The sequence below is a fragment of the Trichosurus vulpecula genome, chromosome 4 (genome assembly GCF_011100635.1).
Source record: "Trichosurus vulpecula isolate mTriVul1 chromosome 4, mTriVul1.pri, whole genome shotgun sequence".
Lineage (NCBI taxonomy): Eukaryota > Metazoa > Chordata > Mammalia > Diprotodontia > Phalangeridae > Trichosurus > Trichosurus vulpecula.
This window is the reverse complement of record NC_050576.1, coordinates 138,826,619-138,849,774: the sequence shown is the minus strand read 5'-3', so window position 1 is coordinate 138,849,774 and position 23,156 is coordinate 138,826,619. Positions and strand designations below refer to the sequence as shown.

The following is a 23,156-nucleotide window of genomic DNA, read 5'->3' as shown; positions in this document are numbered from 1 at the left end:
AGGGAATACAGAGTCTTTTACTTCTTTATCTTGCTAACAATTAAGGCTTTTTTTTAAATGAAACTAAGCTTCACAAAAAGGTAGACAGAAGAATCACATCAATCATTTATCACACCTTTTCCAGGCACTGTGGTAAGTGCTAAGGTTCCAATAAAACCATAAAAAAAGTCTTGGTCCTCAAAGACCACACAGTCTAAAGGGAGAGACAATGTGTGAATGTTTAAGCACATACAAGATAGACAGTACATAAATGGAAGGTAATCTGAAAGGGAAGGTATTAGAAATGAGGGAGAATGAGAAAGGCTTCCCTGTAGAAGGTGAGTTTTGCGATGAATCTTGAGAGAAGTCAAGGAAACTAATGAAATTAAATATATTCTCTTCCAAAATTTCCAGTGATTTATATTGACTTCTGTATTTTTAAATACTTTAAAAAGAGATATTCTTAAAGTAAATATACTTCATAAAGGCAGCATAGTATGACATATAGGTATCTTTTGGAGTTCAGATGAACCCCTCCTCTTCTTTCTACTAATATAGTCAACTATTATTCAGTTTTTAGTCTCCAATTGTTGCTTGGGGCAATGAGAGATTATGGACAGCAAGGTGGTTCAGTGAATAGAGTGCCTACCCTGGAGTCAGGAGGAGCTGAGTTCAAACTTGGCCTCAGACACTTACTAGCTGTGTGACCCTGGGCAAGTCACTTAACTCTGTTTGCTCAGCTCCTTATCTAGAAAATGAGCTGGAGAAGGGAATAGCAAACCACTCCAGTATCTTTGCTAAGAAAACCCAAATAAGGTCACGAAGAGTCAGACACAACTGAAATGATTCAACCACCACAAAAAAAACATGAGATTAAGTGATTAGCCCAGGATCACACAACCAGTCTGTGCCAGAGGGGTAATCTGAACTCAGGGGTCTTCCTGACTCTCAGACTGGCTTCCTACCCATGCAGTCTCGTGTGCATGTATATTTATGGAGCAATACTATGTAAAGAAATCAAACGTGTTAAAATATTTTTTATCAGTCATTAGGGGATTTTATGTATCACAGAGCACAAAATGGTGGTGAGTCTGTCCATATGCATATGCCCCTTTACTATGGAAAGGCTGACTGACAATTTCCAACTTTCAGATAACTGCTAGGCATTGTACCTAATAGACTGCACTGCTTTGTGACTGGTCCTTTACATATTTATAACTGCTCACTATCTCCAGCTATTTAGGAGACTCTTCTTTAGGTCTCCAAACTTTGCATGGTGTTTGTAAATCAATTCTAGGATGAACAATAGTGGAGAGATCAACGGCTTTCAAGGTAGTGAAATCTCATTTTATTGCTGGGAAAAACAAGAAAATAAAAAATTGCAGCAAATATGCATTGTCAAACAAAACAAATCCTCTCATCAGCCATGTCCAAAACATATGTCTCATTCTACACCCTTAGTCCATCACCACTCTGTTAGGAATTGGATGGCATGTTTCATCATTATTTCCCTCAAATCATATATGATTATTGCAGGTGATCAGAGTTCTTATGGCTTTCAATGTTGTTTGTTTTTATAATGTTATCGTACAAATTCTTCTCTTGGTTCTGGTCATTTCTTTCTTAATCAGTTTATGCAAGTCTTTCAAATGATGACACTGTTGACTATACTTCAGATGATGCAGTACTATAAATTTTGGCAAGCATAAACTTTGATTATCAGACACTTCCTAGCTGTGTGATCCTTGGGACGTTACTTAACTTTTCTCAGCTTTGGTTTCCTCATCTGTAAAATGGGAATAATACCTATAGCACTTAGTTCACAGTTGTATTAACTAAAATTATGTGCGTAAACTGCTTTACAAAACTAAAAATACCACACAAATGATAGTTATTATTTTTAGTTATTGATTTCTCATTAAAGCAGTGAATGAATATAAGTCTGAAGTCTAAGGGCTAAATACAGCGCTCTGTACAAAACAGGCAGAGGCAGCTAGGTGGCTCAGTGGACGGAGCACAGGGCCTGGAATCGGGAAGACTTAAGTTCAAATCCAGCTTCAGAAACTTAGTAACTATATGACCCTGGGCAAATTACTTGGTCCTCAAAGACCACACAGTCTAATGGGAGAGACAATGTGTGAATGTTTAAGCACATACAAGATAGACAGTACATAAATGGAAGGTAATCTGAAAGGGAAGGTATTAGAAATGAGGGAGAATGAGAAAGGCTTCCCTGTAGAAGGTGAGTTTTGCGATGAATCTTGAGAGAAGTCAAGGAAACTAATGAAATTAAATATATTCTCTTCCAAAATTTCCAGTGGGCCTGGAATCGGGAAGACTTAAGTTCAAATCCAGCTTCAGAAACTTAGTAACTATATGACCCTGGGCAAATTACTTAACCCTATTTGCCTCAGAGCCTCCGCTGTAAAATGAGCTGGAGAAGGAAATGGCAAACCACTTCAGTATCTTTCCCAAGAAAATCCCATGGGCAGTTGAACAACAACAAAGTGGGTGTGCAGCAAGTGCCTTTAGTGGATATTAAGCATTAGATATTTCTGCAAGGACAAATTTAGAAAGTTACAAGACATTCAAAATGGAGCGAATGGCATTAATAGACATTGCAAAACAAGCCTAACTACAGCATTCACTGTCAGTGATTCCTTAATTACGTTTTTTAAAGTACACCTCTGTGTAAATACTAAGGATGTGAGAAAGTAAAAACATACTTCGTTTAATCACAGTCTGTTTGAATCTGCGTAGCTTGGATTATTCCATTTCTGCTTGTTTAGAAGAGGACTTATATAGCCTTTGTTTTTAGCCTCATCAAAATAGCACTTTGAGAGTCAGTGATGAGCTCCAAAGACACAAATACAGGCTAGATAGGAGAGTTATTCTGTTTCACATGAACCAAATGGATGGTGTGATTATTAATTCAGAGCAATAAAGCCCACATTAAAAAAAATGCAAATATACTAGCACTGGAGAATGCAGAGCAAAACCAAAGCCTCTTCTCTGGTTATGAGGATGGGAAAAATAAAAAGTAGTCACTGTTTAATAATAATGTGGCTATAAGTATCAGTGTTGGCCTAAAGGTTCTATAATTGAGAAGTCAGTTGCTGGTCCTTTTAATGAGGTGACTGGGACTAACGAAATCGGGAAAATCAGGTTATATGTAATATATTAGCGAAGTTGGAGTTATAATAAAGGGTGTCTAACATGTTCACAGATTGATTTATTACAATTGAAAATATGAAGTTTAAATTAGTCAATGTTAACTTATTGGACATGTTAAGCATTTAGTAACAGATATAAAAGTATGAGGTACTGGACATTTTAAAACTTTCTAGAAATGCACAATGCCCTTGAAAATTGTTTTATTTTTAAAATCTGAGAAGATTAATATTGTACTGATGTGGCATGTATTCTCTGCATATAGTGATTAATAAATATTTGTCATTGTGAAATTTGTAGAAGATATAAAACTGGTATTTAATTCAAGCATATCTGTAAAGTTTTCATCACCATCCACTTATAAAACATCTCTGAGTATCAATCATCCTTTGACAGGAAGATGAGTCTTTAGTCTTAAGTTACTCTGAGGCCAAGATGGTGACTATAGAGGACCCAAAACAAAGTGTGTGTGTGTTTAATTCGACACAAATTTACTCAGTGCTTATAAAGCACAGAAGGCAGTGAAGAGAGGTCAGAATGAGGGCAATCAACTGGGAAAAGAGGCAGCATTTTAGGGCAAAAAGCAGTTTCAGAAAGTAAGGCAATGTAAGAGGTAAGACAGGACACTGTGATCAGAAAGTGGAATTCCAGAGTCCAAGAATAGTTTTCAGTGACAGTGAAATCTAAGGTATGACCATGCCTATGAGTACCTGAGTTATAAGTGAGAGGGAGATCATAGGAGTAGAGAAAGCTGATGAACTGTGCAGTTTGGTGTTAGTTCTTAAATATGAATATTGAAGTCACCAAGGGTGATTGAAGTGATTGGAGTGGAGAGGAAGAAAGATATGGAGTCAGGTGCCGAGATCATTAAAAAGAGAACGGATTGGGGAGCAGAGACAAGATGACAGAGAAGCCAGGAAGTTGCCTGAGTTCTCCCCAGTTTCCCTCAGAAAAAAAAAAAACATTAAATTAAGCCTCTAAATGGATTCTGGAGCAACAAATCACAAAAAGATGAAGTGAAACAAGTTTCCACCTTAAGATAACTTAGAAGGACTTCAGGAAAGGTCTTGCTTAGGTAAAAGGGGAGTGCAGCCCAGCATAGATGGTATCTGGGCAAGACACAGCGCAGATCAGCAACCAATCCCAGCTCAGCAGGCTAATAGCACATCATGCCAGTTCTGAGGCGTCCAGCCCCAGAACAGAAGGCAAATTGCCAGCCCTGGCACCCTGGCACAACAGGCATGACTAGCCCAGGCCACCCCTAGTGCAGTGGGCAAGCTTCAAGCACCTGAGTACCCAGTGAAGAAAGCCAGTGCCCAGGCCCCTGGCCCCAGCACAAGAAGCCTGGGACAGTACCCCCTGTATCATGGAAGCAGAGCTCAACTTTTAAACATGAGCAAAAAATTAACAAGAGCCCTGACAATAGAAAGCCACTGTGGTGAAAGGGAAGATCAAAACACAAACTCAGAAGAGAACAATAATGTCCAAATGCCTACATGTGAAGTCCCAAAGAGGAATATGAACTGGTCTCAAGTCCGGAAAGTGCTCTTGGAAAAGCTCAAAAAGAATTTTAAAAATCAAGTAAGATTGGTAGAAGAAAAATTGGGAAAAGAAATGAGAGCTATGCAGAATTAAAAAAAACAGCTTGGGAAAAAAAGCACAAAAAGTGACTGAAGGAAACAACTCCTTTAAAAGTAGAATTGGCCAAATGGAAAAAGAGGTATAAAAAGTAGCTGAAGAAAATAATTCCTTAAAAATTAGAATTGGGCAAGTGGAAGCTAACAACTCCGTGAGACACCAAGAATCGGTCAAACAAACTAAAAAAATGAGAAAATAGAAGAAAATGTAAAATGCCTAATTGGAAAAACAACCAATGTAGAAATTAGATCCAGGAGAGATAATTTAAGAATTACTGAACTACCTGAAACCCATGATCAAAAAAAGAGCCTAGACGGTACCTTTCAAGAAATTATCAGGGAATGAAGAGCAGGTGGACTTCAGAAAACCTGGAGAGACTTACATGAACTGATGCTGAGTGAAATGAGCAGAACTAGGAGAAGATTGTGCACAGTGACAGCCACATTGTGTGATGACCCACTTTGATAGCCTTAGCTCTTCTCAGCAATGCAAAGATCTAATTCCAAAAGACTCATGATAGAAAATGCTATCCATATCCGAGAAAGAACTTTGGATTCTGAATGCAGATGAAAGCATACTATTTGCTCTCTTTTTCTTTTGTTTTTTTTTCTTCTTTCACATGATTACTCCCATTAGTTCTAATTCTTCTTTACATCATGACTAATGTGAAAAGATGTTTAATATGGTTGTATAAGTGGAACCTATATCAGATTGCATGCCATCTTGGGGAGAGGGGAGGGAAGGAAGGGGGATAAAATTTAAAACTCAAAATGTTATGTAAGTGAATGTTGAAAACTAAAGATAAATAAATTATACAAATAAAATAAAAAAGAAATTATCAGGGAAAACTCCCCTGATATCCTAGAACCAGAGGGCAAAATAGCTATTGAAAGAATCTACCAATCACCTCCTGAAAGAGAACCAAAAATGAAAACTTCAAGGAATGTCAAATGCTAGAACTATCAGGTCGAGGAGAAAATGCTGCAAGTGTCCAGAAAGAAACAATTCAAATATGAAGGAGCCGCAGTTAGGATTAAACAAGACTTAGCAGCTTCTACATTAAAGAACTTGGGGGCTTAGAATATGCTATTCTTGAGGGCAAAAGAGCTTGGGTTATGACCAAGAATCCACTACCCAGCAAAATTGAGTATAATCTTTAAGGGGGAAAGATAGACATTTAATGAAATAGGGACTTTCAAGCTTTCCTGAAGAGAAGACCAGAGCTGAACAGAAAATTCAATTTTCAATGTAAGATTCAAGAGAAACATAAAAAGGGAAAAAGGAAAAAAGAAAAACATGTTATTCAATGTGATTAAACTTTACATCGCTATACGCGAAGATGATGTTTGTAACTCTTGAGAACTATATATCTCTATTAGGGCAGTTAGAAGGAATATACTTAGACAAAGAGTGTGGGTCAACTTTGATGTGATGATATAAAAAAATTGAGGTAAAAAGGATTATGCTGGGAGAAGAGGAAAGGGGGAGGCAGAATAGGGTAAATTATATCCCATGAAGAGGTACAAAAGATCTATTATAGTAGAGGGAAAGAAGGGAAGGAGTGAGCATGGTTTGAACCTTACTCACTCAATTTGGCTCAAAGAGGGAATAACACACACATTCACTTGGGTATAGAAATTTATCTTACCCTATAAGAAAATAGGAGGGAAAAGGAAAAAGAAAGAGGTGTGCTGATAGAAGAGAGGGCAGATTGAGGGTTGTCAGAAACAAAACACTGAGGAGAGACAGGGTGGAAAGAGACAGAAAAGTATATATAAGGGGAAAATAGGATTAAAGGAAATACATAGTTGGTAATCATATGTGAATGAGATGAACTCTCCCATAAAATGGAAGTGGATAAAGTGGATTAAAAACCAGAATCCTATAATATGTTGTTCACAAGAAACACATTTGAAGCAGAGAGATACTCACAGAGTAAAGGCAAAAGGCTAGAGAAAAATATATTATGCTTCAGCTGAAGCAAAAAAAGCAGCGGTAACAATCCTGATCTCAAAGAAAACCAAAAATAGATCTAATTAAGAGAGATAAGGTAGGAAACTACATCTTGCTAAAAGGTACCATAGACAATGAAGTAATATCAATACTAAATATATATGCACCAAGTGGTATAGCATCCAAATTCTTAGAGGAGAAGTTAAGTGAGTTATAGGAAGAAATAGAAAAACTATACTATTAGGGGACCTCAAACACTCCCTCTCAGAATGTAACAACAATGGTACTTGCTACTGTGGCTGTGTAAGACCAATAACACCAGTACACAGGAGGGCTGCTAGCACAGATTCTTTGATCTTCTTTTCTAAGGAAAGAAACTTTAAGGGGGTTAAAAATCTGACTTTAATTAAGCATACATATATCATTCACTTAGTTCAGGGAAAAAGTCAGCACTCTGAACTTTCAGAGAAAATACAAATAGAAATTATGAGCAGAGAGAATAACAGAAACGAACAGACTTCTATCTATCCGACCAAATCACAATACATAGTTACCAGAGAGAGAGAAGCACCCCCATCTGGGTTTTCAAAGCTGGGGGGCTCCTACAACAGCTACCCAGAATCTCTCTGGTCAAATTACATGACACTCTTCCAGTGAGTGAGAGTCCCAAGTAAAATGCTGACCTCAGACTATATATACACTTCTTCAGGTCAGAGGGTGTCACTACCATATGACTCAAACTCATTTGACTTAGGCTTTCTTGTGACTTAAGCAGGTCATCAAAGACTCCCGATTCAATCAAAGGCACTGCTGAGAATCACTCGAACAAAAAACAGCAAAAAGTACCACCCTGCTTGGCATTACACAGAACTAGATAAATCTAACCACAAAATAAACAATAAAGAAGTTAAAGAGTTGAGTAGAATTTTAGAAAGTTAGATATGGTAGACCTCTGGAGAAAATTGAATGGGGATAGAAAAGAATACACCTTTTTCTCAGACATAGATGGCACCTCCACAAAAATTGACCATGCATTTGAAGGGTTAATGAAATATAAAGATCTTCCCTGTACATTTATAGGCCTAAGTGACTATATATGTTCTCCTTCCTCCTTGGAACAGAGGCCACATTCCCAAGACTAAATGTAAGAGTATATCTGATTGATTTTTCTTTCTGTTCCTTCCAGGAACATATGGAATTGATCCTGTGTCCTTCTGAACAAGACATTTTGCCTTATCAGTAATGGATGTCTTGCTCCTTTGAACTCTGGCCCAGTCCAGAGCCAACATATCCTGTGCTGAGTCTTGTAGAGCCCTGGTGCTGAGCCAGTTGGGTACCGAGTCACATAGACTCTGGCATCTTCCGGCCCTGAGTCTATCAGTCTCTAAGACATGCCGCCAATTTTTTCTTTATTTGAAACTGGATATATTCTGGGAAAATTGGTATTTTCCCCTGGGGCTTCACCTGAGGCATTCACAGCCAGGGCTCTGGGAGCTGATATCAAGGGGCCCCTCAGCCTGTGAATCCAGATGTTGGTGCTTCCCCAATTTGGTGATGTATGTAAATATTTCTATTACTCTCTTAAGCTTTATCTTTATCTTTATCTTTCTATATTTCTTTAATTGAGGACATTTATATTGTCCTCATGTGCAGAATAAATGTTATGCTGATTCCAACTTGGTATAGAGAGTGGTCACTGGACTGTGCAATCTGATCCTAAAAATAGTTAAAGCAGCTGCATATGCCTCCTTAATGATACAGTACTAGGGCATAAAAACTTCACTATCCAATGCAGAAAGGCAGAAAAATTAAATGTGTCCTTTTCAGATCATGATGCAATAAATTGTGTGTAATAAAGGGCCATGGAAAGATAGACTAAAATTAAGTGAAAACTAAATAATCTTATCCTAAAGAATGAGTGGGTCAAACAACAAATCACAGAAATAATCAATAATTTCATCAAGGAGAATGATAATAATGAGGCAACATACCAAAACTTATGAGTTGCAGCCAAAGCAGTTCTTAGGGGAAACTTTATATCTCTAAATGCTTACATGAATAAAATAGCAAAAGAAGAAATCAACGAATTGGGCACGCAACTAAAAAAGCTAGGAAAAGTACAAATTAAAAATCCCTAATTAAATAACAAATTGGAAATCCTGAAAATTAACAGTGCAAATAATAAAACTGAAAGTAGGAAAACCATTGAAATAATAAACAAAACTAAGAGCTGGTTTTATGAAAAAAAGAACACCCCAATAAAATAGATAAACCTTTGGTTAAATTGATTAGGAAAAAGAAAGAAAACCAAATTACCAGTATCAAAAATGAAAAGGGTGAATTCTTCACCAATGAAGAGGAAATGAAAACAATAATTAGGAGCTATTTTGCTCAACTGTATGCCAATAAATCTGACCATGTAAGTGAAATGGATGAGTATTTATAAAAATATAAATTGCCCAGATTAACAGAAGAGGAAATAAAATAGCCTATTTTAGAAAAAAAAAATTGAACAAGCCATCAATGAACTCCCTAAGAGAAAATCACCAGGGCCAGATGAATTTTCAAGTGAATTCTACCAAACATTTAAAGAACAATTAATTTCAATACTACATAAACTATTTTGAAAAAGAGGCAAAGAAGGAGTCCTACCAAATTCCTTTTATGACATAAATATGGTGGTGATATCTAAACCAGGAAAGGTCAAAACAAAGGAATAAAATTATAGACAAATTTCCCTAATGAGTACTGATGCAAAAATTTTTTAAATAAAATATTAGCAGAGAGATCACAGCAATTTATTGCCAGGATAATACATTATGACTAGGTGAGATTTATACCAAGAATGCAGGACTGGTTCAATATTAGGAAAATTATCAGCATAATTGACCATATCAATAACAAAACTAACAGAAATCATACGATTATTTCAATAGATGCAGAAAAAGTTTTTGACAAAACACAGCACCCATTCCTATTAAAAACACTAGACAGCATAGGAATACATGGAGTTTTCCTTAAAATGATAAGTAGCATCTATCTAAAACCATCAGCTAACATTATATGTAATGGAGATAAGCTAGAAACATTCCCATTAAGACCAGTGGTGAAACAAGGATGCCCTTTATTACCACTATTATTCAGTACTGTAAGCCTTAGCTATAAGAGAAGAGAAAGAAATTGAAGGAATCGGAATAGGCAATGAGGAAACAAAAGTATCATTCTTTCGCTAATGATATAATGGTATACTTATGAATCCTAGAGAATCAACTAAGAAACTACTTGAAACAATGAACAACTTCAGCAAAGTTGCAGGGTATAAAATAAAACCACATAAATAATCAGCATTTTTATATATTATCAATGGTCCAGCAGCAATAGATAGAAAGAGAGGTTCCACTTAAGATAGCTGGAGACGATATAAAATATTTGGCAGTCTACCTGCCCAGAGAAACCCAGGAACTAAATGAATACAATTACAAAAGACTTTTCACACAAATAAAGTCAGATCTAAATAACTGGAAAAATAGCAATTGCTCATGGGTAGGCCAAGCCAATATAATAAAAATGACAATTCTACCTAAATTAATTTACTTACTCAGTGCCATACCAATCAAACTACCATGAAATTATTTTATAGAGCCAGAAAAAAATAACAAAATTCACCTGGAAGAACAAAAGGTCAGGAATATCAAGGAAATTAATGAAAAAAATGCAAAGGAAAGTGGCCTTGCTATACCAGATCTAAAACTATATTATAAGCAGCAATCATCAAAACTATTTAGTACTGGCTAAGAAATAGAGTGATGGATCAGTGGAATACCCAAAGACTCCAGCTTCTGGGATAAGAATTCGCTATATGACAAAAACTGCTGGGAAAACTGGAAAACAGTCAGAAACTAGGCATAGACCACTATCTCACACTGTATGCCAAGATAAGGTCAAAATGGGTATATGATTTAGACATAAAAGGTGATACCATAAGCAAATTATGAGAGCCAGGAATAGTCAACTTGTCAGGTCTATGGAAAAGGGAAGAATTTATGACCAAACAAGAGATAGAGAACATTATGAAATGCACAACGGATAATTTTGATTATATTAAATTAAAAAGGTTTTGCACAAACAAAACCAATGCAGCCAAGGAAAGTGGAAAGCTGGGAAACAATTTTTATAGCCAGAGTTTCTGAAAAAGGACTCATTTCTAAAATATATAGAGAACTGGATCAAATTTATAAGAATGCAAGTCATTCCCCAACTGATAAATGGTCAAAGAACATGAGGCAGTTTTCAGATGAAGAAATTAAAGCTATATATGGCCATATGAAAAAAATTGCTCTGAGTCACTATTGATTAGAGAAATGCAAATTAAAACAATTCTGAGGTACCACCTCATACCTATCAGATTGGCTAATATGACAGAAAAAGAAAATGGTAAATGTTGGCAGTGTCGGAAAATTGGAACACTAATGCATGGTTGGTGGAGTTGTTAACTGATCTAACTGTTCTGGAGAGCAATTTGGAACTATGTCCAAAGGGCTATAAAACTGTGCATATCCATTGATCCATCAATACCACTACTAGGTCTGTATCTTAATGAAGTCATAAAAAAGGGAAAAGGAGCCAAATGTACAAAAATATTTATAGCAGCTCTTTTTGTGGTGGCAAAGAACTGGAAATCATGGGGACACCATCAACTGGGGAATAGCTGAACAAGTTGTGGTACACGAATGTAATGGGATACCATTCTATAAGAAATGATAAGCAGGCAGATTTCAGAAAAATCTGGAAAGACTTATATGAACTGATGCTAAGTGAAGTGAGCAGAGCCCGGAGAACATCAGACGGAACAACACTGTGTGATGATCAGCTATGATAGACTTAGCTCTTCTCAGCAATACAATGATCCAAGACAATTGGAAAAGACTTGCAATACAAAATGCTAACCACATCCAGAGAAAGAACTATGGAGTCTGAATGAAGATCAAAGCATACTATTTTCACCTTTTTTTTCTTTCTTGTGGTTTTTACTTGTTGTTCTGACCCTTCTTTCACAACATGACTAAGGTGGAAATATGTTTGACATGATTATGTATATATAACCTGTATCAGGCTGCTTGCAATTTTGGGGAGGGGGCAGGGAAGGGAGGGAGAAAAATTTGAAACTCTAAATCTTACAAAAATGAATGTTGAAAACTATCTTGACATGCAATTGAAAAAATAAAATAGCATTAAGTACAAAAAAGAAGATAGATTACTGATATTTCTATTGACTAAATGAAGGGATAAATGTATAATTACTTAGGTTCAAAAAAAGTGATGTCTCAAATATAGATTAGGGGAGGTATGACCAGTGGAAAGAAAATCAATTAACATTGATTATTTTGATTTATTTTTAGTTTGATCATAGGATTAAACTTTCTTTAGGAAAAGCTAGCCCTAACCTAGACTAACATAAATAGCCTCTCAAGTCTAGTTTATCTATAGATTTAGTGATCAGATAGACCGAGAAGACTTTATCATTCAGTAGCAGGTAATTTACAAGAATAAAATAATCATAAGATTATAAGGTTTTGGGGCAGCTAGGTGGCACAGTGAGTAGAGCACTGGCCCTAGAGTCAGGAGGATCTGAGTTCAAATCCAACCTCAGATACTTGACACACTTACTAGCTGTGTGACCTTGCGCAAGTCACTTAACCCCAATTGCCCTGCCTCCCCTCCTCAAAAAAAAAAAGATTATAAGGTTTTCTAAAAAGTCTGATTTTCCTTTTCTAGAAGAAAGGAACATTGACCAGAGGCTGAGATCCTGTTTCTGGCAGTTGGAGACAGGTAAGCCAGAGGTTAAGTTCCTTTTTCCAACCTTAGTGGATGAGCTCCTTTGTTTGTTTGTTTGTTTTTTTCCCTGAGCTAGAGTCTAAGTTGAGTAATGGAATTTTCTAATGAAGATGGCAGGTGACTGTTAACTACTTTTTCCCAGGACCTGTAAGGAAAGGACTTCTGGGTAGGATTAAGAAAGCCTAGTGGAAACTAATTAGTCAGGTGACCTGCCTCGTCCAATTGAATTATGTTCAAAACAAGTTTCTGCATTTTTTATTCCATTTTTTGTTATAAAACTCAGCTCTGTAAATTACTCTTTGTCTCTGAAAGTCAGATGACCTTATTTGACATGCAAATGTTAGCTTTGCAAATTAAATCATAGCTGGCTCTGTAACTTCGTCCTCAGTTTCCTTTTTATTTCAGATAATTAATTTTAACACCAGGCAATAGTTCCTGGGCTGGGGCGAGAGTGTGGGGGGGTGGGGCGCGGCATGGGGCAGGCAGGAGAGAGACAACCTGGGAGTTTCAAAGAACTACAAAGTTTATGATGAGTTAACATTGTGACGTGGTAGCCAAAAAGCAATGCACTCTTAGATCACATTAATAGAGGAATAGCATCTAGAATAAAGAAGATAACAATACTGCTACATTCTGTCCTAGTCTGGCTGTATCTACATTTATTGTGTTTTTCTTACATCAAGATTAAATATGTCTTATGAAGGAAGACACCATCTGCATCCAGAGAAAGAACTGATAAACAGAAGTATGTATAGAATGGTTTTATGTATGTATACACACACATTCGTGTCTAATGGTAACTGTCCCTAGGGTGGGAGAGGGAAGAAACAAAAGTTATATGATAACTTTTACATATTTAAAAGGAATAGCAAGTTGTAATAATAGATTTTAGTTTCATGAACAATCATCTTTTCCCCCCATTCTACTATGTTATGGAAATGCTTGTTTTATTTCTTAAAGTTCAGAATAAAATAATTTTTAAAAAGATTAAATATGTCTCTCTGTAATGTCCACTCATTGCTGCTGTTTCTGATTTCTGGGGTCAAACAAACAAAGCCTGATTCCCCTTCTACATTACAGCCTTTCAAAAACTTGATGAAAGCTGGCATAGCTAAGTCTTCTCTATGCTAAACAACCCCACTCCCCCTCCTCCCCGCAAACCCTGAAATCCACGTACGTTGTACTCTCTTGTCTTGGTTGTCCTTTTCTGGACACATTTCAGCTTATCTATGCCTTTTCTAAAATTGGAAGTCATAGACCTAGAGCTGGAAGGGACCTCCGAGGAATTAAAAGAACAGGAATTAGGCCCTGATCATTTTGCCACACCCCCTCACCCCAACTCAATTAACTTCAGTGGCCCCCTATTACCTGTGTGATCAAATATAAGCTCCTCCTGTTTGGCATTTAGAGCCTTTCAAAACCTGGCTCCTTCCTACCTTTTCAGTCTTTTTATACTTTAATCACCTCCACATACTCTACAATCCAGCCACATTTGACCTTCTCTTACTGTTCCTTGAACATGACACTTTATCTTCTAACTCCATGACTTTCCTTGCTGGTCCCCATTGCCTGGGATGCTCTTCCTTCTCACCCTCACCTACTGGCTCACTTGGGATCCTTTAAGATTCAGTGCAAAGCCCATTTTCTACAAGATGCCTTTTCTGGCTTCCCAGACTCTTCCTTTTCCCTATCCTGCCTCTGCTTTCCCTCTGAGATGATTTCCTAATGACACTGTGTGTGTATATGCATATATCTGATTATATAGATATACAGGTGTGTGGAGATAGATAATTTATATATAATCAGTATATATCTATACACACACACACACACACACACACACACATATAGGGAGAGAGAGACAGAGACAGTAAGAGAGAGAGGGAGAGACAGAGAGAGAGGGAGACAGAGACAGGGAGAGAGGGAGAGAGATTCAGTCATGTCCAATCCTTCATGACCCCTTTCCGGGGTTTTCTTGGCAGGGATACTGGAGTGGTTTTTCATTTCCCTCTCCAGGTCATTTTATAGATGAGAATACAGTCAAACAGGGTTAAGTGACTTGCCCAGGGTAACACAGCTAGTTTGTGTTTGAGGCTGGAGTTGAACTCAAGTCTTCCTGACTCCAGGCCTGGAGCTCTATCCACTATACCACTTAGCTTCTCTCTCTCTCTCTCTCTCTCTCTCTCTCTCATACATATATGCACACATATACATACATACTACTATATCTACATATACAGATATATAGATATCTTACACAATTATCTGCATATTGCATCCTATGAATATGAGCTCCTTGAGGACAAAGATCATGGTTTGTTTCTTTGCCTTTTTTTGTATCCCCAGGGCTTAGCTCAGTGCCTGGCACATAGGAAGCGTTAATAAATGCTTGTTGTTGACTGACTGATAGCCATAGGTCAGGGTCAGTATCAAGCAGAAAAAAGCTCTTTGACTAAATTGTGCCAAGGCTCCATTAGAATGTTAGCATTCAAGAGTCTTCTCACTTAATTGTATTAGGAGATGGGGAGGGTTAAGACTTATTGTGCCCTACAGGGTTCTGGAAATAAGCCTTTGCTGAGGGTGTCTCCAAGGTGAAGCCTCTTCTTCTCTTTGAACACCTGATGTCAAGGCTTAGCCAGAAATCTAGGGGCACAGACACTTTCCCAGGTACAGACCCCTCATTGAGAAAATTCTACTGCATTAATTAAACGAGTAAAGGATTAAGTGATTGGTGCCAGCTGAGGGGTGCTCATGTAGAGGAGCACATATTACCAGTTAATTCATCAGTAAACAGATTTTGTCCCATTAAGGGTTTTAATTATTCTGTGCACTGCATTATGACTCCATTACCTAATGACAGTTCTCTACAATTATGTACCCCCATGGTGGGGTATGAACGCAGCCATCCCAGCAAGGAGCAGATGAAGAGATATTCATGCTCCGTGTGATTAGCATTTGGAGATCCCACTGTTTGAGGGTATGGGGTGTGGGGAAGCTTGGCTATGAACAAACTCATCCTGACAATAATGGGGCCTAGAATGGCAACTCCTATAGGGTGAGAGATTATAAGTAGGAATGGTGCATTGGTACAAAAGACATCAGATTGAGTCCTACAGGGATGCAAAGAAGCCTATTTGGTCATGCTCCAATATCCAATCTAGAATCTAGTGCTGACAGAAGATCTTCCCTAAATGTCAAAATCCAATAGCATTTCCTGTCTGAGAAGATGGTGAAGGTAACAGTCAGTAAGCAGGAGGTCCCTTATAGCTCCAAATTAAAGAATCCTTTGTAATATGTTAAACAAAAATAAGGAACTTAGGAGATAAAGGGTGGGGTATAGGAATAAAATAGAGTTAAGTTTTGGACATGTTGATTTTGAGATGCCTATGGAACGTCGAGGTAGAGAGATATATATGCAATCAATTAATTGACAAACAAGTATTTATCATGTTTTTTGTTCCAGGAATAGTCCTAGGTGTTAGGGATACCAAAAAAAATGAAGCAATCTCTACTCTCAAGTAGCTACTGGGTAAGAAAAGTACATCTATGAGCATATATGGGATAAACATTAAAAGAATAAATACAAAGTAGAGAAGAAAATATCAAGGAAAAATATAACAATACAACAAGGCAGTTACAAAGTACGATGGCAGTTTAGAAAAGGAAGAAAGAAATGACTACAGGTTGTGGGTATCAGGGAAGGCTTCGTAGAGAAGGTGACATTAGAGGGGGACCTTAAAAGAGAAGTAGAACTCACCAATTAACCCAACATTGCTGGTACACTTGTTTGGTGGAGAAAAGGGCAGAGAAATCATGATGGTGATTCAATCAATAAACATTTATTAAGTGCCTACTATATGCCAGGCAATGTTCACAGACTATCATAGTCTATTTCTATGCCTATTATTCTCTAGGAGAAGTCATCCGGCTTTGCAGCATGGATACTCTGTGTGTTACCTGGAAACTCCCAGAGTGCAGTAACTTTAGAAAACAGCTGCCAGGGCAATAAAATGAGATTAGAGAAATGAGGGGAAATAGATAAGTTAAATATAAGAGAGAAAAATCCATGGAAAACAACTTAAAAGGGCCAATAATTGAATCTAAAAGATTTAGAACAAACTAGATTGGTTAGAGAATTAGGTGGTTCTATATAAAAGAATTTAAATGGTTTCTGCTGGGTTAGCTTTGCTAATGGCGGTGTTTATGAATTTATATGAGGGCGATTCTTTTCCCCAGGGAAAAAAAAAACCTAAGCATCTTTTGCAGGTATTAAGAATCCTCACACCCTGTTGTGAGACAGGTAGGAACGGAATTAATATAATTCAATAGGGAAACTGGAACATATGGAATAAAGAGTGTTTTTTAGTTGTTTTAAAAAATAAATGTTTTATAGTTAGTGACCATCGATAAAATGTTCAAATACACAAAATAACAAAAAGATTATATTTGAAGCCATAAAATCCATTATTTGTAGTTAATATAAAACATTATTTTTAATAACTTTTGAGGGGGTGAGATGTGGATCTGTGATCTCATTAGTGTGGAAAACTCCCTCAGTGAAGCCCATGTAAAAGGATAACTCTGTTAAGAGTATTACAGAATTGCCTGGGGCACCAAGATGTCTAGTAACTCACCCAGTGTCACACAGTCACTCTGTGCCAAAGGGCCCTGCTGTACGCAGCTCTTTCAGACTCCAAGGCTAGTCCTCAATTCAACACCATACCACACTGTTTCTCTCTTCTTTTAAATTAGATAAAAACAACTACATTCTGTTTGTTTTCATGCATTCTGTCTTCTAAGTATTTTTTCAGACTTTGTTGCTGTTATTATTTTTACATAGTTGTGGACTGTATATATTGCTTTTATTTTGCTTTCTCACCCAAACATCTGTAAATGTTTTCCTTCTGTATCCAACAGAAATCTCAGATCCCTCTAAAGAGATTTTTCTAAAAAAAAAAAAAAGCAAGTCATTAAATCAGGACTAGAATTTTTGATTGTGGAGCCTTGTCTATAGCATCAAGGAATAAAATGTTCCCGCCTGAAGGAGAAGGAAATGCAAAAAGTACATTGTCATAAGACACAGTCCTAAGAATTTGTGGGTGTGCCCTAGGGCTGTCTGACTTTGTGACACCAATGTTTTTCTCTTACTTCACATGGTTGGATAGGAGGCCAGGGCAGAGACTACACAAGGTATCCCTACACAATATTCTCTTCAAATTCCTTATATCATCCATTTTTCCCTGCCAATGCTATGTTAAAGAAGTGGGGGGAGGGGCAAAGCTAGGTGGCATAGTGGATAGAGCACTGGCCCTGGAGTCAGAAGGCCCTGAGGTCAAATCTGACCTCAGACACTTACTACCAGTAGCATTTTCTCAATGAGGGTCTGTACCTATGGAAGTGTCCACAAACCTAGATTTCTGGCTAAGCCTTCACATCAGGTTCAAAGAGAAGGACTGCCTCCAGTCACAGCCACCCAACTCTGCAAAAAAAAACCCCAAAACAATTAGTAGCTTGCAGACATTCTAGGCGTTTGTTTCCTAATTCACTCTAAGATGGAAAGGAATCCATAACATCCTAGATCTAGAGCTGGAAAGGACTTCAGAGGCCATCTAGTCCAACTGCCTCATTTTGCAGGATAGGAAACTGAGACCCAGAGAGATTAAGTGATTTGAACAAGGTCACAAGGTTAGTAAATCAGAGGAGTGATTTGAATCCAGATCCTCTGACTCAAGATCTGAATTCTTTCTAGTATTCCATATAATTAAGCTCCTCAAATAACAATAACTCTTGGGCATTTGTAAAAATGACAAGGGTAGGCAAGATGATCTCCAATGTAACTTCCAGTTCTAACAGCAATGATTCTATAAGAAGAAACTAGGATCTACGGTTTATGTAGTCATCCTTCCTCTAGCATCCCAAAGATATAAGTTAAAATGGATCCTACCTTCATTTATTCTTACTCATTTTTGAATCTGTAAGATAAAGACACTAAATGCCACACACACACACACACACACACACAAGTAAATACACATGTTCTTCCCATTGGGTCACTCCTCTTCTCAGACTACTATTCCAAATAATTCAAAGCTAAGATCCAGGTACAATTAATTGACCACCACAGGAGAAAAACTCAAAAAATAAGTTTCATACATCAAAGGAAACACTTAATCGCTATTTTTTAAAGTTACTGAAATTCCATCTGTAGATGTACAAATCACCTCCTGGAAGGACATTTGATGGCTTTTATAACATCCAAGGCACACTGAACCTCTCAATGCTGATACGTTCACCCGGGGACAAGTATAATCATTTTGTAGAGCGGCAGGTTTGATACAGCGGAAAGTGCTTTAGAATCAAAAGACTTGGTTTCCAATAATCATTTTGCTACTTCTGACTGTGTAATCTTGAAGTCACTTAATCCTTCTTTGATTCAGTTACTTCATCTGTACAATGGGGATAATAATACTTGTACCACCTACCTCAGAGAGATGTTAAAATGATAAAGTGAGTTAATGTATATAAAGTAATTTACAAAGCAATGTAAGATCACAGATTTTAGGGATGGATGAGAATTTAAAGGTTGGATGCAAACCCTTATTTTACATGGAAACTGAGACCTAGAGACGTTACCTGACTTCCCCAAGGACACAAAGGTAGTATATGATAAAAGTGGAATTTGGACTTAGAAGTCTTCCATTTCCAAATCTAGCCCTATTTCCCATTGTTTCATCCTCAGTTTTTATTATAATGAGATTTTTAAAAATTATAATCAGATTGAGAACTAATATGTGTGGAGAAGTGGATTAAGTGTTATTTTAAGACTGAGTGATGCTCTCTTTCTGCAATGTTGTTATTTTGTCTCATGCTAATACTGCCTAAATCTAATAGCACTATTGGAAAAGAGAAGGCTGATAGATGATCTTATTTCTAAGCATATGTTCATTATGAAAATAAGAATGTTAATTCTATTTTTACCACTACAGAAGACAAAACAGAAGTAAAAAGCCTTTAGGTTTAGCAGGAAAAATTAGGTTAGATATTAAGAAAGAACTTCCCAAGGCTGGAGATTATTTCACTGGATAGGACAGGGAGCCTAATTTTTCTCTTAAGTTCTAAAAAAAAGTGGATGGATTCTCATCGAACAGATGGTTTAGGGATAGGATAGTTCTAATTAAAAAATTAGAATATGCTTCAGTATGTCCTATAGTCCTCCGAAATAAGAAGAGCACCCAGTACTCTGACTTGAGGTTCCAACTGGGTGTAATGACTTTACTTTCTTTTTATTTAAGACCCATGAACTATCGTCTGTGCTATCCCTCCAGTTTTAGGTGAACTATTTCTTCAGTAATTCCTGGACAGTTGAATGTTCCTTTTACTTGTATCAATTAGCAAGGGATCCAAATGTTCCCTAGGAAACCATCCATATTGAATTTAGAGCATTCTTATATTCCCTTTCCTAAGAGAATGTACCCTGCTATAAAACCACACTGCTTTTTATAAAACCTGTATTTGAGCATGGGAACTAACAAAACAACCAAGTCCTGGATGAAGTCAGATGAATTGCACAATGTGAGTTTGCATTTTGCTCCTATTTCTGTTAATTTACACAGAGGCTTAAGACACTTACCACCTCCATCCATTTAGAAAAGGCAAAACAGAATGTGAACAATCTATCACCAACATGCTGCAGGCATAGTGCACATTACAACCTTTCAGGACCCCAAAGATCTAAATTAATAACAAACAATGAAATACATACTTTCCTACCCTTATCAGAACTCTTTTCCCTAGTCTGCCTATACTCTTGACATCATTCAAAATCTACTGCTTATTAAAAACAACAATGATTACAGGAGACCAAACAACTTAAATTATTTAAAGAAATCTGTCTCAACTATGCTTATCTCCTATCAGGATGAAAGGCATCCAGTTCTGTGAGCATTTCTCTATAAATAAGAAAGTCTACTTTCTCAGTAAAATTGGCCCCTGATATATCAAAGAGACTTAATGAAATATTTATGTAGCACATGATCAAGTTGTCAAATATTTAGCACCAAAAAGTTGTTAGGGCAGGGATTCTTAAACTTTTTTTGCATAATGGACCTCTTTAGTAAAGTCTGGTGAAGTCTATAGACTTTTTATTAGAACAATGATTTTAGATGCATAAAATTAAAAAAAACAGTATTACAAAGGAAATCAAATATATTGAAAGTTTAAATTTTTTTTAAAAAAATTAAATTAAAAACTAAGGTCAAGAACCCCTATGTTAGAGATTAGAGAGTCCCCGTAGCAAGCAGACAGGCTACTAGCTTACACATCTCCATTGCTTTGCTCAGATGCTCTTTCAAAGGTCTTTGATAATCTCCTTATTGCTGAAGCCAATCTTCATAATTCTTTTCCTTTTTGATCACTCTGAAACCTTTGATATTATTGACTAATTCTTCCTCATTGGTACTGTCTCCCATCTTTCTGATCATTCTCAGTCTCAGTTACTAGTTCTTTCTCCTTTTTCCCCCATTTGTGCATCCTTCCCCACCAGAACATCCCCCACCCTGCCCAGTGCTTTGGCATATGCTAGGCACTATATAAATGTTTATTTCCTTCCCTTCCCATTCCCCCAACCTACCCTAAGATCCATCTCCAGCTCAATTCTCCCTCTACAGTCTCCCCTTTGGTGATCTCATCTACTCTCATAGCTTTAATGATCGCCTCATACAGATTGGTCTCCAAACTCTGTAAAATGATTAGAGAGCCTCTGGAGCTCCTTCCAGTTGTAGATCCATGGTTCTGATCCTATGATCCTGAACCCTTTCCCTAGTGCTCACCTCCCTTGAACTCTAGTTCTTCATTTTGAACTGCCTACTAAAATCAAAATCAACAAAATCAGTTCAATTCAACAAACATTTGCTCAGTGCCTACTATGCACCAAGACATCACCATTTGGCTTTTCCAGGACATCTCAGCTTCATCATGTTCAAAAACAACTCATAACCTTGGATAAAAACCACTTGTCTCTTCTTCTAACTTCCCTCTCTGTTGATATCACCATTCTCCCAGTTACTCAAGCTATATGTGTGTGTGTGTATATATATACATACGTATATATATATATATACACACACACACATACATATACGTACACACACACACACACACACATATTTCAGAATCATCTTGTTCTCCTCCATTTCCCTCCCTCACTCTAACAATGCATAGTAGGAGTTTTTCAGTCTTTGCCCATGCTATTAAGTATGCCTTGTGAGATCCTACTTAGAAGGAATGAAGTTGTGAATAGAGAGCCAGCATCAGAGTCAGGAATACCTGAACACTGAAAGAAACTGGCTTAGTGACTATGGGCAATTCACTTAATCCCTTACTGCCCCCGGAAACTAAGCATATAAATTGCGGGGCAGTTACCACTCTGAATTAATTGAAGGAGTTTTCCTCACGTAGAGTTCTGTACATCATTGAAATAATAGAGTCAGATTTATCCTTCAATATCCAGGTCAAATACCACCTCCTACATAAAGTCTTTCCTGATTTGCCTATCCGGAAATTAGCTTTTCCTTCTCTAACTTTGTCAAATACTTTGTGCTTTTCTTATGTTGTTATTGTGTATTCTTTTGGAATTTAGTTATTAAAAATAACCATCAAATAATATTTTATAGTCCTACATATTTGCCTATGCACTGTATCCTCCTGCCATGCTCCATAAGGGCAAGGATCATATCTTAATTCTCTTTCTTCTCCTATGTTTTGTTGTTGTTCAGTTGTTTTTCAGTCATGTCCAACTTTTAGTGACCCAATTTGGGGTTTTCTTGGCAAAGATATTGACATGGTTTGTCATTTCCTTCTCCAGCTCATTTTACTGATGAGGAAACTGAGGCAAACAGGGTTAATTGATTTGCTTAGGGTCACACAGCTAGTGTCTGAGGCCAATTGGGATTCAGGTCCTCCTGACTCCAGACCTGGTTCTCTATCCACTTTGCCACCTAGCTGCCCATTTGTATATAGGTAGTGATTAATTGGCTACTAAATGAATGAACAAATAAAAGAGCCACCCAGAAAAGTTATAAAGAGGATTGCTAAGTGAGCCTGGCAGATAACCACTTTAGATGACTAAACCCTAAAGGCAAATCTGGGTCTTCTTTAAGCTTCCAAATTTTCTTCGGGCTATACTGGTATGCAAGTTAAAAGCATAAGAGGAATCGGTCCATTATTTTTCCCATAAATCAGGCCTGCACAACCTGTGACCCACCAAAAGATTTCAGGCTGCCCATGAAAAATGTAGAGGAAAAAATCCTGCTATAAATGAATAATTCATGTACACTCATGACTCTTATCCTTCACCTGGTGAAGAACAAAACAAAACACTTAGTCTAAGTCAATGAAATATAGAAGAGAGAGGCATGAAGCATGTTATTCCAGTTTCATTGATGGTCTAAAGAGGAATAAACATTTAAAAAATAGGATATATTACCAAGAAAGACACATTTTTCCCTGTAAAATTTCAAAGGAGGTACTGATAGAATTGAATTTGTTCTGTAAAGGATGAGCAGCATGATAGAGTCTGGAAA

The 23,156-nt window shown here is 37.1% G+C and overlaps 1 protein-coding gene across 1 annotated transcript in view; it reads right to left on the bottom strand.

Moving 5' to 3' along the window:
* The window catches only part of PLD5 (phospholipase D family member 5), a 438,256-nt gene that overhangs the window by 158,335 nt on the left and 256,765 nt on the right, over window positions 1-23,156 (bottom strand). The window lies entirely within an intron of this gene.